The sequence below is a fragment of the Microtus pennsylvanicus genome, chromosome 1 (assembly GCF_037038515.1).
Source record: "Microtus pennsylvanicus isolate mMicPen1 chromosome 1, mMicPen1.hap1, whole genome shotgun sequence".
Classification (NCBI taxonomy): domain Eukaryota; kingdom Metazoa; phylum Chordata; class Mammalia; order Rodentia; family Cricetidae; genus Microtus; species Microtus pennsylvanicus.
Genome location: NC_134579.1, coordinates 87393905 through 87406375, shown reverse-complemented (window position 1 = coordinate 87406375; position 12471 = coordinate 87393905). Strand labels below are relative to the sequence as shown.

General features: G+C 47.2%; 1 protein-coding gene across 2 annotated transcripts in view; it reads left to right on the top strand.

Moving 5' to 3' along the window:
* Positions 1-12471, top strand: part of Mtus2 (microtubule associated scaffold protein 2) — a 363820-nt gene that overhangs the window by 254578 nt on the left and 96771 nt on the right. The window lies entirely within an intron of this gene.

Below are 12471 nucleotides of genomic sequence, written 5' to 3'. Positions count from 1 at the left end.
TGTGTCTGTGACTAGCTCCATTTAAGTAGTTCAGACAACCTGCCTCTCCATGCCCCACGCGTGTGAAGGGATTCCAGAGAAGGCCACTGTGGCCAGACACTGCCCCAGTGGCCCATGTTTGGCTCCGTCTTGCTTTCCTCCTCCATATCTCACACAAGGAACCTGTCCCCCTTAGCAGTGTCTTTGGGTATGGTTCCTAGTTCTCCACTGTAAAGTTCGGCATTGTGAAGACAGAAGGGAGGCTGAGCCCGGATCCGCTGTAGAGGGCGCGTTCAGATCGGTGGTTTTTTCCTCCCTATTTTCCTCCTGTGATTATAGCCAGCTGTCTACCACTGTGCATGCATAAGAACTGGATGGCATTGCGAGCTGCAAGGTGTGGTTAGGTTTTGTTGTTGTTGTTCTTCTTCTTCTGTCCACTTGGCTCAAGCTAGAGTCATCTGGGAGGGAGAATGTCAGCTGAGAAAATGCCCTCACCGGAGTGCCTATAGGCAAGCCTTGGGGCATGTTCATGCTTAAAGATTGATGTGAGAGGGTCCTGCCCATCTTGGACATTGTGTAGTCCTGGGCTTGCGCTCCCAGACTGTGTAACAAAGCCGGCTTAACAAGCCCTGGGGAGCAAGCTAGGAAGCAGCATTCTTCTGTGGCCTCTGCATCAGTGGCTGCCGACTTCTCTTCGTGATGAACTGTGGGCTGAAAGATGTAACAAGCCCTTGTGCAGCTGTGGTTGTTGTTTTATCTTTGCTCTTTGGGGGGCCTACCACCCAGCTCCCAAATAATCACATGGAGACTTATTCCTTATTATAATTGCCTGGTCTTAGCTTGGCTTATTTCTAGCCAGATTTTCTTAAATTATCCCAAATACCTTTTGCCTCTGAATTTTTACCTTTCTCTATTTCTGTATTTCTCTTCTTCTCTGCTTATTCCATGTCTTTGGCAGTGTGGCTGGCCCCCAGCATCCTCTTCTCCTTTCCTCACTCCTCTCTCTTCTCCTTTTTCCCTTCTATTTATTCACTCTACCCAGCAGCCCCACCTGTCTGTCCCTCTCCTGCCTAGCTATTGGATGTTCAGTTCTGTATTAGACCAATCAAGTGTTTTAGACAGATAGAGAATCACAGCTTCAAAAATCCCGAAGTGTGACAGATGCTATATACCAATGACAGCCTTCCTGGGGTATTCCTGTCAGGAATAAAAAATATTCCACTGCCCTAAAGAGGACTTAGTCGGCAGGCTGCAGAATCACAAACGCATGTGTTGTTCGAGGTGAGCTTTAGGAATCTTCCCCCAAAACAGATGAACAAAAGTCCAGTGCATCAGTGTCTAGAGTTGAAGAGAACTGAAAGCCCCTCACCTGCCTGTTCCTAGGGACTGGACAGAAACACTTCCGGGATGCTCGGCAGTATGGCTGACCTAAGATGGGGAATAGTTTTATCTAAATAGGGACATGTGATACCATTTATGTGCTTATGCTAAGAAAAGAAATAGAAAAATAAACTATGAATTTTAAAAAGATTATGCATAGGGGAAAAAGAGAGATTTAGGAGGAAGACTAGAGATTGGAGTCAATGACAGGATTTGGACACTTGTTTTTTTGGCCTGACTTAAAAATCGTCTCAGTATTGAGTGCAATTGAATACTGACGCTAAGTTCTAGAAGAGCAGATCTGAGCGGTCCTGCAGAAGCTGGGCAGGATGCTATGCAGATGTCATCCCATCAGTCAAGAGGCAGGTGGAGCTCTGTGGATCTGAAGCCAGCTTGGTCCACATAGCAAGTTCCAGTCCAGCCAGGGCAAAATAGCAGGGCCCTATCTCAATTAACAGATGAATAACTGAGTACATGAGGTAATAAACAAATGTTGAAGCCTGTTGCGGCAGAAGCATGGAAATTAGGTGACTTAATTTAGCCCAGTGATTCGGCATAGCTCCCTGCTGGGATATTCCCTAGACTCAGGAAGACTCCAACAGGGATACCGGAGCGGGTTGTCAGTAACCTATCCTGTTGGTGGTGCTGCCGCCTCATGACGCTGCGTGTTCTGACAGTCTAAGTTTGTGTGCCACGCGATGAGATGACATAAGGGCATTTCACTTGTATTTTAATAGATAAAACTTGCCTGAGGATCAGAAAAGTAAAACAGCCCCCACTGGCCAGCCTTATAGACCAGGCAACAGTAACACACACCTTTAATCCCAGTAGCCACACTAGCTGCCATAGAAACCAGGCAGTAGCAGGGCATGCTTTTAATCTCAGAACTAGAGAAGATTATAAAAAGGGAGGAGACAGCTCTCAGGCTCAGTCTCATTCTGAGATTCCTGGAGGCAGGATCGCCATTTTGGACTGAGGCCTAGGTAAGAGCCAGTGGCTGGCTGCTTTGCTTTTCGGATCATCAGGTTGAACCCCAATTTCTCTCTCTGAGTTTTTATTAATCATACTTCATATGGGTGACACGTGACCTCATCCACAATTGATCTTTAAGAAGAGATCTCAGCTCTGTCCACTGAAAAGTTGTAAGTAACTAAAGCAAGAGTAATGAGCTCAAGTTGTATCAAAATGTATTTACCATTTAAAGTAGGCAGGAGTGAGCTAGGCAGCTCAATTGGTAAGTTACTTGCCATGCATGCATAAGAACCTGAGTTTGATCCCTGGAGTCCATGTAAAACATCTGGGCATGGTGGTACATGCTCACAATTCCAGGACCCAGGAGGAGATGGGTAGATCGCAGGGGCTTTGGTGGCCAGCCAACCCGATGTGTGAGTTCCAGGCCAAGGTGAGACACTGCTATCTGAAAAGAGAAGGCGAATTGTATCCTAAAGAAAGATACCTGGAGTTGACCTCTGGTCTCCATATGCACGTGTACATATGCGCGCGCACACACACACACACACGCACGCACGCACACACACACACACACACACACACACACACACACACACACTGAATAAATATATGGTTCCATGCTTAAAATGGAGAACTTTAGACCCCAGGAAAATGCAGTAGGATAAGCTCATGGGTAAACACATTGACTGGCTGAGTGCTTTAGTGGAGGCAAAGTTAAATGAAAGTGGGATATTTTAAGTGTTGAAAATAAAGAGAAAGCAAGTTTTAAAAACCATTTTGTTACTTCTGCTACTTAGGTTGTCTGATGTACCATTTCTTCCACATTTTATATAGAAATACTTCCTTCTCTGAGCCAACGTGTCTTTCCTTCAGGTCATCACGTAGTGTGGCCTCCTCAGGAACTTTGCTGTTAATAGCTCTTCTCGCCCAGGTTATTATCTAAGGATTCCTGTGTCTGCCATCTCTCTGACCCTGATTTTGCTAGCTGGCCTGGGACTGGCTATGTGGATCAGGCTAGACTTGAACACTCAGATTTGGCCTTTCAAGTGCTGGAGCTAAAGGTAGGCACACACGCCTTTTTTCCTTTATCCCAAATCCTTTGCCACCAACAGGGAACCCAAAATACCCCCAGGCTACTAGCAGATACCCATTGAAAGAGGGAGAGGCCCCACTCCCTGCTGGTTCTCTCCACTGATGACTCTGGGGCAAGGAGACAATGAGAACTAGAAATTACTTGAGACTTTCTGTGGGTGTTCAGCGAGGTGTACCAGCTCCCCAGAGTAAGCTAGAGGCATCTCCCGCCCTTTCCGCTGGTCCACAGTCAATAGGAGCCTTGCTGCTCCAGCACTTTAGTGCCGAAGCATGAGGAAGTGTGCTTCTTATGAACCCACAGAAACAAAGCCCAACCAGAGGCCCACGTGGCAGACACAGCGGGCAGGAGCCTCCAGCTCTCCCTCTGCAGTGTCTTCTCCACGGCTGGCAACTATTTCAGGCTTGCTCTGTGAGTTCTGTGTCCTCCTCCAGGGTCTGCAGCAAATCACAGCCCCAGCCGTAAAACACTTAGCTAATTCTGAGTGCAATTTGTTGTTGTACTGGGAGCTGCGGGCTTCCTTCCTGCCGCCCGGCTCCCACATGGCTAGCTTAGCCCCGGAAATAACAACACACAAATTGTATTCTTTTAAATACTGCCTGGCCCATTATCTATAGCCTCTTATTGGCTAATTCTCACATCTTGCTTAACCCATATTTAATAATCTGTGTTATTAAGACACGAGGTGGTGTCTTACCAGGAAGGATTCTAGCCTACGTCCATCTGGGGTCGGAGAATCATGGCAACTGCCTGACTCGGCTTTCTTTCTCCCAGAATTCTGTTCTGTCTACTCCACCCACCTAATGGCTGGCCTATCAAAGGCCAAGCAGTTTCTTTATTAATTAACCAATGAAAGCAACAGATAGATAGATGACACTCCCACATCAATTTGCTAAGTATTGACCATATCTACTCAGAACTATCCTTGAATGGAGCTGGGAAGCTCTGCATTTGATTTTCAAGAGATAGATAGATAGATAGATAGATAGATAGATAGATAGATAGATAGAGTGAGGGTTTTTTTTTTTTTTTAGAGATTTTTGTTTTAATATAGGGTGTTTTGCCAGCATATATATCTGTGTTCTTGCAAGACCCACAGGGGCCAAAAGCAAGTACTGGGTCCTCTGGAACTATATGTAGTTACAGGTGAATCTGAGCTGCCATGTGGATGATGGGAACTGAGTCTGGATTCTCTGTAAGAGCAACAAATGCTCTTAACTCCTGAGCCATCTCTCTAGTCCTGAGACATAAGAGTTTTTAGACTCCGATATGCCTGCACACCAAAGACCAGGCAGAAGGATCTTAGATTCTAGTCCAGTCTGAACTACATAGGGAGACCCTGTCTTAAAATTCAAAACAAGCAAAAATATAAAGCACATTTAGGCATTCTCCCACCAATGACTCAAGAGAGGAACTCTTTAAATGTTACCCATTCCCTTCTGTTATAAAAATAAGTTGAGGATCTCACACCACTCATGGTATGAACCCCTGAATGTGCCCTTTGGGAGCCTGACATCGCCTGTTGCCCACATTTCTAGCCACGAAATGGAATGCACAGTTGATCCTAGCCATTGGCTTCCACCCTGCCAGTTTCACTGACTGGGTGAGATAGCAGCTTGAGCCAGGCTAGAGCAAACTGCTCGCTGTCCTGTCTCCACTACCAAGAGGTTAAGAGGCTTTGTTTATGTATACACCCAGCTGGGATTAGGAGGAGATCATAAGCATTGCAACCAAGCCATCAAAACAAGAGGTGGGTTAGCCAAAAAGCCAAAGTGTGTTTTAAATATACTGCATAACTTTCCTTTCCACGCCTGGTAGACCTTTGCAAATTTCACAGTGACTGTCAATAGTACTTAAATTGTATTACGGAATTTCTCACTTGGCACTTATTGCATGGCTCTGCATTTCTAAGTGAATTAAAATCAAGTTTTCTGCTGGTGTATGTTGTCACAATAATTGACCCACAGAGGGCAGGGCTGCAGATTGGTCACATACTGAACAATTGCATGGCTTGGGCTGTGAGGGTGGGAATGAGTTCTTAGACAGCATGCATCCTTACTGTTATAACCCTACATGGGAAACGACTCCTTCTCTTCTTCCTTCTCCCTTTCACCCTCTTCTTCCTCCTCTTCCCTTTCCTTCTTCTCTTCTCTTACTCTTCCTTTTCCTCCTCTTCCTTTTCTCTTCCTCCTCTCCTCCTCTTTCTCCCGTTGCCTCCTCTTCCTTGTCTTTCTTTTTTCTTTGCTTTGCACAACACAGGCCATCAAACTCTGAGCCTTTTCGTGCTCTCCCCACTGAGCCACATCCTAGCTCTGGCAGCATTTCTGAACTTGCCAATCAATATGAAGCTAATGGTGGCTGGGCTTTCATGCCTCTGTACCACCTGCTTAATGATTCCCATCTACTGTTGAAGATGGCCTGTGCCAGCCACCGGACAGACCTTCGGATGTTCAGTTGTATCCTCTAACCTGGATTTCTAATGGGAAGTTTTTGTGGGGGATGCTTTTTTTCCTGGTTCATTCCTCAACGAAAGTCTAAGCGCGTGCTGTATCCATGATTTAGATGCAAGGATAATTAGAACAGCTGTTCCCTTAGGAACTCACAGTAAAAAAAATGGATCTATAACTTAATAATTAGGGTGGAAGCAAGAGGTTCATAATCTTCTATCTGAAGTCTAGTTAATTCTAACAAGCCAGGAAACCATCGTGAGGTGGAGGTAAGGCAAAATGGCTTGCTCTTTATTGGTGACTTATCTAATAATTTCTGTATGGTGCTTGTTTAGTCGCTAAGTGTTTACCATTTGCCTACTTTCCAAGCCCTGAAACAGTGCAGGGTGTTCAGGCAAGGCAATGTGACACAGGCCTTGGCAAGGGCGTGTGAGGAATTGGCAAGTCTAAACATCCAAGGGGCAAAAAGAGAAAAACGCAAACACCATACTTAGTGCTTCTTGACCCCCAAAGCAAAGTCAAAAGCAAACTGAGAAGCAGGCTGTCACTCATCTTTCTCCCTGTCACAAATGTTGAAGTCATAGGGCTGAGAATTGACAACTGCAGCGAGGACTGGCGAGGTTTTACAAATGGAAACACACTCTAAAGCTTCTTCTCATGATACTCTGTGGAGCCGGGAAGATGGCTCAGTGGAGAAAGGTGCTTGCTGCCATGCCTGGCAACCAGGGCTCGATCCCCAGAAGCCATGTGGTGGAAGGAGAGAGCCCACACCACGTATGTTCTGTTGCTCAGGCTGTAAGTGGAGAGTCCCCAAGTATTTCAGGACCTTGGCCTTGGACCTTGGAGAGGGCTTTATTTCAAGATCCTCATGAAAAGCTTTTGAGTTGTTCACATGTCAAATACGAAATCCCTTTCTGGTGCATTGAACCATATAATTTTACAGAAATAGCCAGGCTTCACGCATTGACTTGGTAACAGGGCCGCACCAGTCTGATAAATAGGAAAGTGTTTTCAGTTGAAACTATTGATCAGAATATAGATTACTTCGTGGTCAACGTGCCTCTGATTCTGTCAGGCGCATATGATGGAGCATATAAAATTCAACTCTTTCCATGCTAAGCTGGGAAAAGATTTCTTCTGGTTATGTAGAAAACAACTTATCATTTAAGTTTCTTTCTACCCAATAAAAATATTCCCTAAGTCTCGCAAGGCTGTCAGTCTACAGACTATAAACCCCATGTGTCATAAGAATGACTTTTGCCTCTTTAGAGAAATGTTGAATTAAGCGTCACACATGGAAGGATCTCTGGGCACACTGTAATTTTCAAAATGTGAGTTGCTGATCAAAGTCATCTGCGTGTGTTCACGGGAAAGGTTGATGCTCGATGACCAGGAAGATGCTGCCACTGGCTCTTCCTGCTTCATCCTTGCTCACACACTGCCCGCCCTTCCTGACTACATATTAAAGACATTGGGAAAGAGCTGGAAAGAAAGACTGAACATTAGGGAAAAAAAAAGAGAGAGAAGGCAAGCAGTGGACCATTGCCTGTTTGTTGCTGGAATGTTTGTTGAAGACAGTTGAGGGGAGGGGCTGTTCTTAAAAGCCATGCCTGGTTCCCGTGACTTCTTGTGCTTAACTCCCAAGCTCACCTTGGATAGCGATGAGCAAATCATAGTGCTCACAGCATGGTTACTCCTGTTGGCTCAGGGATGTTCACCAACATCCTAGAAGGAGAACTGGGAGGCAACGAGACAGAGTTCAGTTTGAAGCAGCATCCACAGTTCAGTGTAGATGCTCCTCTTATTACTTGGTGTTGAGCAGCCTCCCCAGGGCCAAGTTTGAATTGCTATCATAGGCTGAGCTGATTTGTCATTGTGAAGCCAATGGGAGGACCAGCGGTTGTGTGGGGGAACAGAGCAGGCTGGAGGAGAGCAGAAGAATTCAGAATGTTTCCAGAAGAAAAATGAAAGCAATAAATATGGAAGCCCTTTGTGTGGCGTGAGGTCACTGAGCCCGGAAGATGGGATTTGGATGATGTATGCTGTGTCTGCTTAGGGGAGCTCCCCACGTCATCAAGAGAGCCGTGTGAGGGTTGTTCCAGAATGACCCGTGTGCTGTGCTATCCAGCCAAAAAAAAAAAAAAAAGGTCAGAAGCGTGCCATTCTCTAAGGTGTCCCAGAAGCAGGGACTGTTGGATATGTTTGTGGGCATCCACTCCATCCACACACAGGCACCGAGAGCCTTCTCTGAGTTAAGCATTGTACTGGTTACCTGGGGAGCGCTTGATGGATGCGATAAGACAATCCTTGTCCCCACATGGCACAAGGTGTCACATAATTACCACATAATTGTTTTATTACAGTTGTCATAAGGGCTGTGAAGTGGAAATGAATGCACAGGAAACTGTGTGGTGTAAAGGGCTGAGGCTGAGTGTGGAGATAACACCAGGTAGAAGAAACCTGACTTTTGAGAGAAGTTTCCAGCCATTGCTGGTATGGAGGAATAAACATGTCTCCCCTTAAAAATCTCAGTCATGGAGTTGCTAGCAATTTGATGCCTTGCTAATTTGAATATGTGTGTGTATATATGTATGTATACACACACATGTATACACACATGCACACATGCACACACACACACACACACACACACACAAATACTCTCTCCTTCCTTCCCCTGACAAAGGAACTTGGAAGCTATAAAATGACCAAAAGACCAGCAACCCCTCTCGACAGTTAGTGGGATAGGGATTTGTCTGGCCCCAGGGTGACATGAGAAGTGGGAAGAAATCGTCTCTTTCCTCTGCTGTCCCCTCTAATCCTAATCCTCTGCGGGAATAGTATTTGATAATTTGAGAAGCTTTCTAGGGCACTTGCACAGTGCCAGGCTGCACACAACACTGACCCACCTTGACCCCAAGCCACCAGCAGGCTGGTGTAAAACCAGCCTTGTTTTTGTAGGAGTTCTTCGAAAGTGGGATACTAACATCTCAACTCTTATGTCAGAGCTTGTAGGGGGATTGTATCTAAAGGTTACGTACCTGCCGCCCACTCTGCCTGTCAACCCTCAGGAAGTGTGGGAGCGAGTCCAGCAGGAATTCATGCAAATGGTCTTATGGCTTCCGTGGTGGATTTCGACAGTTGTGCCTTGCAGAAATCTGCCCATGGTGCCATGTGTGCATCGCTATGCTAGTGGATACCGTGGTGCTGCCCCACCTCTTTATCTGGGGAGTGGGGAACTTTGAATTGTCCATCGCTGAGTTCCTGTCCAGGCTTGTGTGATCCGGTGCATTGCGTTGATGCGATCTCAAACACTAACAGTGCCTTTGGGAGTAGAGGCGTAGTCTTTATGGGGTGCAGAGAAAAACCTAAGCTTAAGAAAGTATCTTCCTCCATCACGTCTGGTCCTGCTACTCCCTGGCTTAGGACCCTTAGCAGTCCCAGCTGCCTGTGGATCCAAGGCCCATAGTCAGAACCCCAGCCACCCACCTCCTCCCTGCCACCCACCTCCTCCCTGCCACCCACCTCCTCCCTGCCACCCACCTCCTCCCTGCCACCCACCTCCTCCCTGCCACCCACCTCCACCCTGCCACCCACCTCCTCCCTGCCACCCACCTCCTCCCTGCCACCCACCTCCTCCCTGCCACCCACCTCCTCCCTGCCACCCACCTTCTCCCTGCCACCCACCTCCTCCCTGCCACCCACCTCCTCCCTGCCACCCACCTCCTCCCTGCCACCCACCTCCTCCCTGCCACCCACCTCCTCCCTGCCACCCACCTCCTCCCTGCCACCCACCTCCTCCCTGCCACCCACCTTCTCCCTGCCACCCACCTCCTCCCTGCCACCCACCTTCTCCCTGCCACCCACCTCCTCCCTGCCACCCACCTTCTCCCTGCCATGCTACCTTCTTGTACCTCCAGCTACATTGCTAAGCCGAGCCGTGCTGTGCCTCTGTGATTTCTCTCCCACTGTTCACTCCATCCCTCATCCTTTTCTTTTAGGGTCTGATTCCCAGTCACTACTGCAACATCGCTACCCGCCCGATGTTCGCGCCCCATACCCACTTATTGGCCACGCAGCGATGACGACGCAGGCACTTAGCCATCTTGATGACCACCACCACCAACATAAACATACTCTCATGCCAGTCTTCACCCAAGGGCTCTTGTCTCTCTTCCTCAACACCAAGTGATATGATAAAACTCCACTTTTCCTCTGCTTATAGATGGGGAGCTGGCTTTCCCAGTGTCAGAGTATCTAGGCAGCTGATCAGGACTTGGGGTGAGGTCTGTCTTTCCCCAAAGCTGCTTCTCTTTCTAATATACTACTTTTATTTATCTATTAAAAGACTGGCTGGTTGTAAAGGACAACGACTCTGACTTAAGGTTCCCAAATAGGGCATTAATATGTATCTTCATGAGCTCAGTTATAATTTGCTGAATTTTGTGAAACGGGGCGTGCAGATGCCACTCAAGAAGAGTATGACTTAATTATTCTCGTGTTGTGTAAAGACTGGTTCTCCAGCTTCATCATGACTGTTGAGGAATCGTACTGAGAAGCAACAGTCAGCATAGGGGCACAGAAAACAGGAGCCTGAAAAACATCGTCTTCCTTTCTCAGAGTGATTCTGAACGTTGAGCTGTCAACGTATGAGGGTGAACTGTCTAGCTAGCCCATAGATGCACTATTAAGTAACAGGGCAGCAACAGCATTAATGGATCAAACTGACATCGCAGCCCCCTTGATAAGTTGGTTGGAGAAACCTGGTAATTGCCCAAAGTTACAAAAACAGAAGACTGCAAGCTTGGATGAAACCCATGCATTTAAGTGCAAAGCTCACACTGTGCCCAGAGCCCTGTACTTGGAGCTGGCACAGAATGGATGTGACATCAGTGGCCTGTGTCACACACGAGAAGTTACTCGCCAGCAGGAAACTCGTTTGGACACCTTCTTTCTTTTTAATTGCACACACCTTTTGGCTTTTGAAAAGACCACGTAGAACAATAATCTGTTTCCACGTGACTGTTGGAAAAAGTGGAACAGAATTATGTATGAGCATTGGTGAGTTGCTTGTTTCTACCATGTAGAATTTGCATGGTGGGGGTGCACTTAAAATTGGAACCAGATTCCCATAGTGGTTACCAATAATAGCTCTGTGACCTTGGCCCTGTAACATTCATACCCTCACATTAGACAGAAAGGACTGGCACCAACCCCATTAGGTGTGATTGAGTACCCCAGGCTAGCTCAGCACCTACAAGTTCTGTGTTAATCCCATTCAGCCTGCTGTTTAAAAATGCAAGGTGAGTGCATTATAAACAGCAGGCAGTAAGATTCCCCAAGCCCCGCCTCTCATAATGCCATCCTACTGGAGATTGGCAGTAAGATTCCCCAAGCCCCGCCTCTCATAATGCCATCCTACTGGAGATTGGCAGTAAGGTTCCCCCAAGCCCCGCCTTTCATAATGCCATCATACTGGAGATTGTGTTTCAACGTACAAATCCGCAAGAGGCAGGCAGAAGGCAGGTTCTAAAAATGTATCAGAAATAGGACTGCGGAGATAGCTTGGAGACTGAAACGCCTACCTTGTGAGGATCTTGGTTTGATCTTCAGAACACGAGAAATCCAGACATGGTGGTGCATGCTTGAAATCCCAGCACTAAGGAGGCAGAGACAGGCAGTTCCCTGACTGTCACTAGCCACCTACCCTAGCCTCACTGGCCAGTCCCAAGTCCCAATGAGAAACTCTGTCTCAGTGTATCTCTGGTACACACATGTGCTTTGGGGAGTTATGTACATTTGTCTGGTACACACATGTGCTTTGGGGAGGTATGTACATGTCTCTGGTACACACATCTGCTTTGGATGTGTGTACGTTTCTCTGATACACATGTCTACTTTGGATAGCTGTGTACGTATGCTTTGGATAGGTGTGTACATTTCCCTGGTACACACATCTGCTTTGGGGAGGTGTGTACGTTTCTCTGGTACACGTGTCTGCTTTGGATAGGTGTGTATGTAACTCTGGTACACACGTCTGAATTCCCCACACTGCCCTAGTCTGCTTCTCTGTTGCTGTGATAAACACCATGACCAAAACCAACTTGGGGACAAAACGGTTTAGTCGGTTGACAGGTCACAACCCATCATCGAAGACTCAGTATCAAGCCAGGAACTCAAGGCAGGAACGTGAAGGCAGGAACTAAAGCAGAGGACAATGAAAAATGCAGATTGCTGTCCGTGACTTGCTCAGCTACTTTTCTAATGTATCCCAGACTCACCCGCCTCGGGATGGCACCGCCCATGGTAGGTTGGGCGCTCATCCATCAGTTAGGAGTCACAAAAACATCCCACAGACAAGTCCAAGAGCCCATCTGATGGAGGCGGTTCCTCAGTTGAGGGTCCTTCTCTCCAGGTGTGTCAGGTTGACAATGGCTCCACACTTAAGCTGGGAAACACGGGGGATGTTTTGGAGGGCAGGAGCTAGGCAGCCATTGCAGAGGCGTCTCAGTAGATCACCACGGGCGTCCTTAATCACTCTGCGCTGGCCATGAAGGGACTCTTCCCCTGGAGAGGGAAAACATGGACCCCAAACTAATTCCT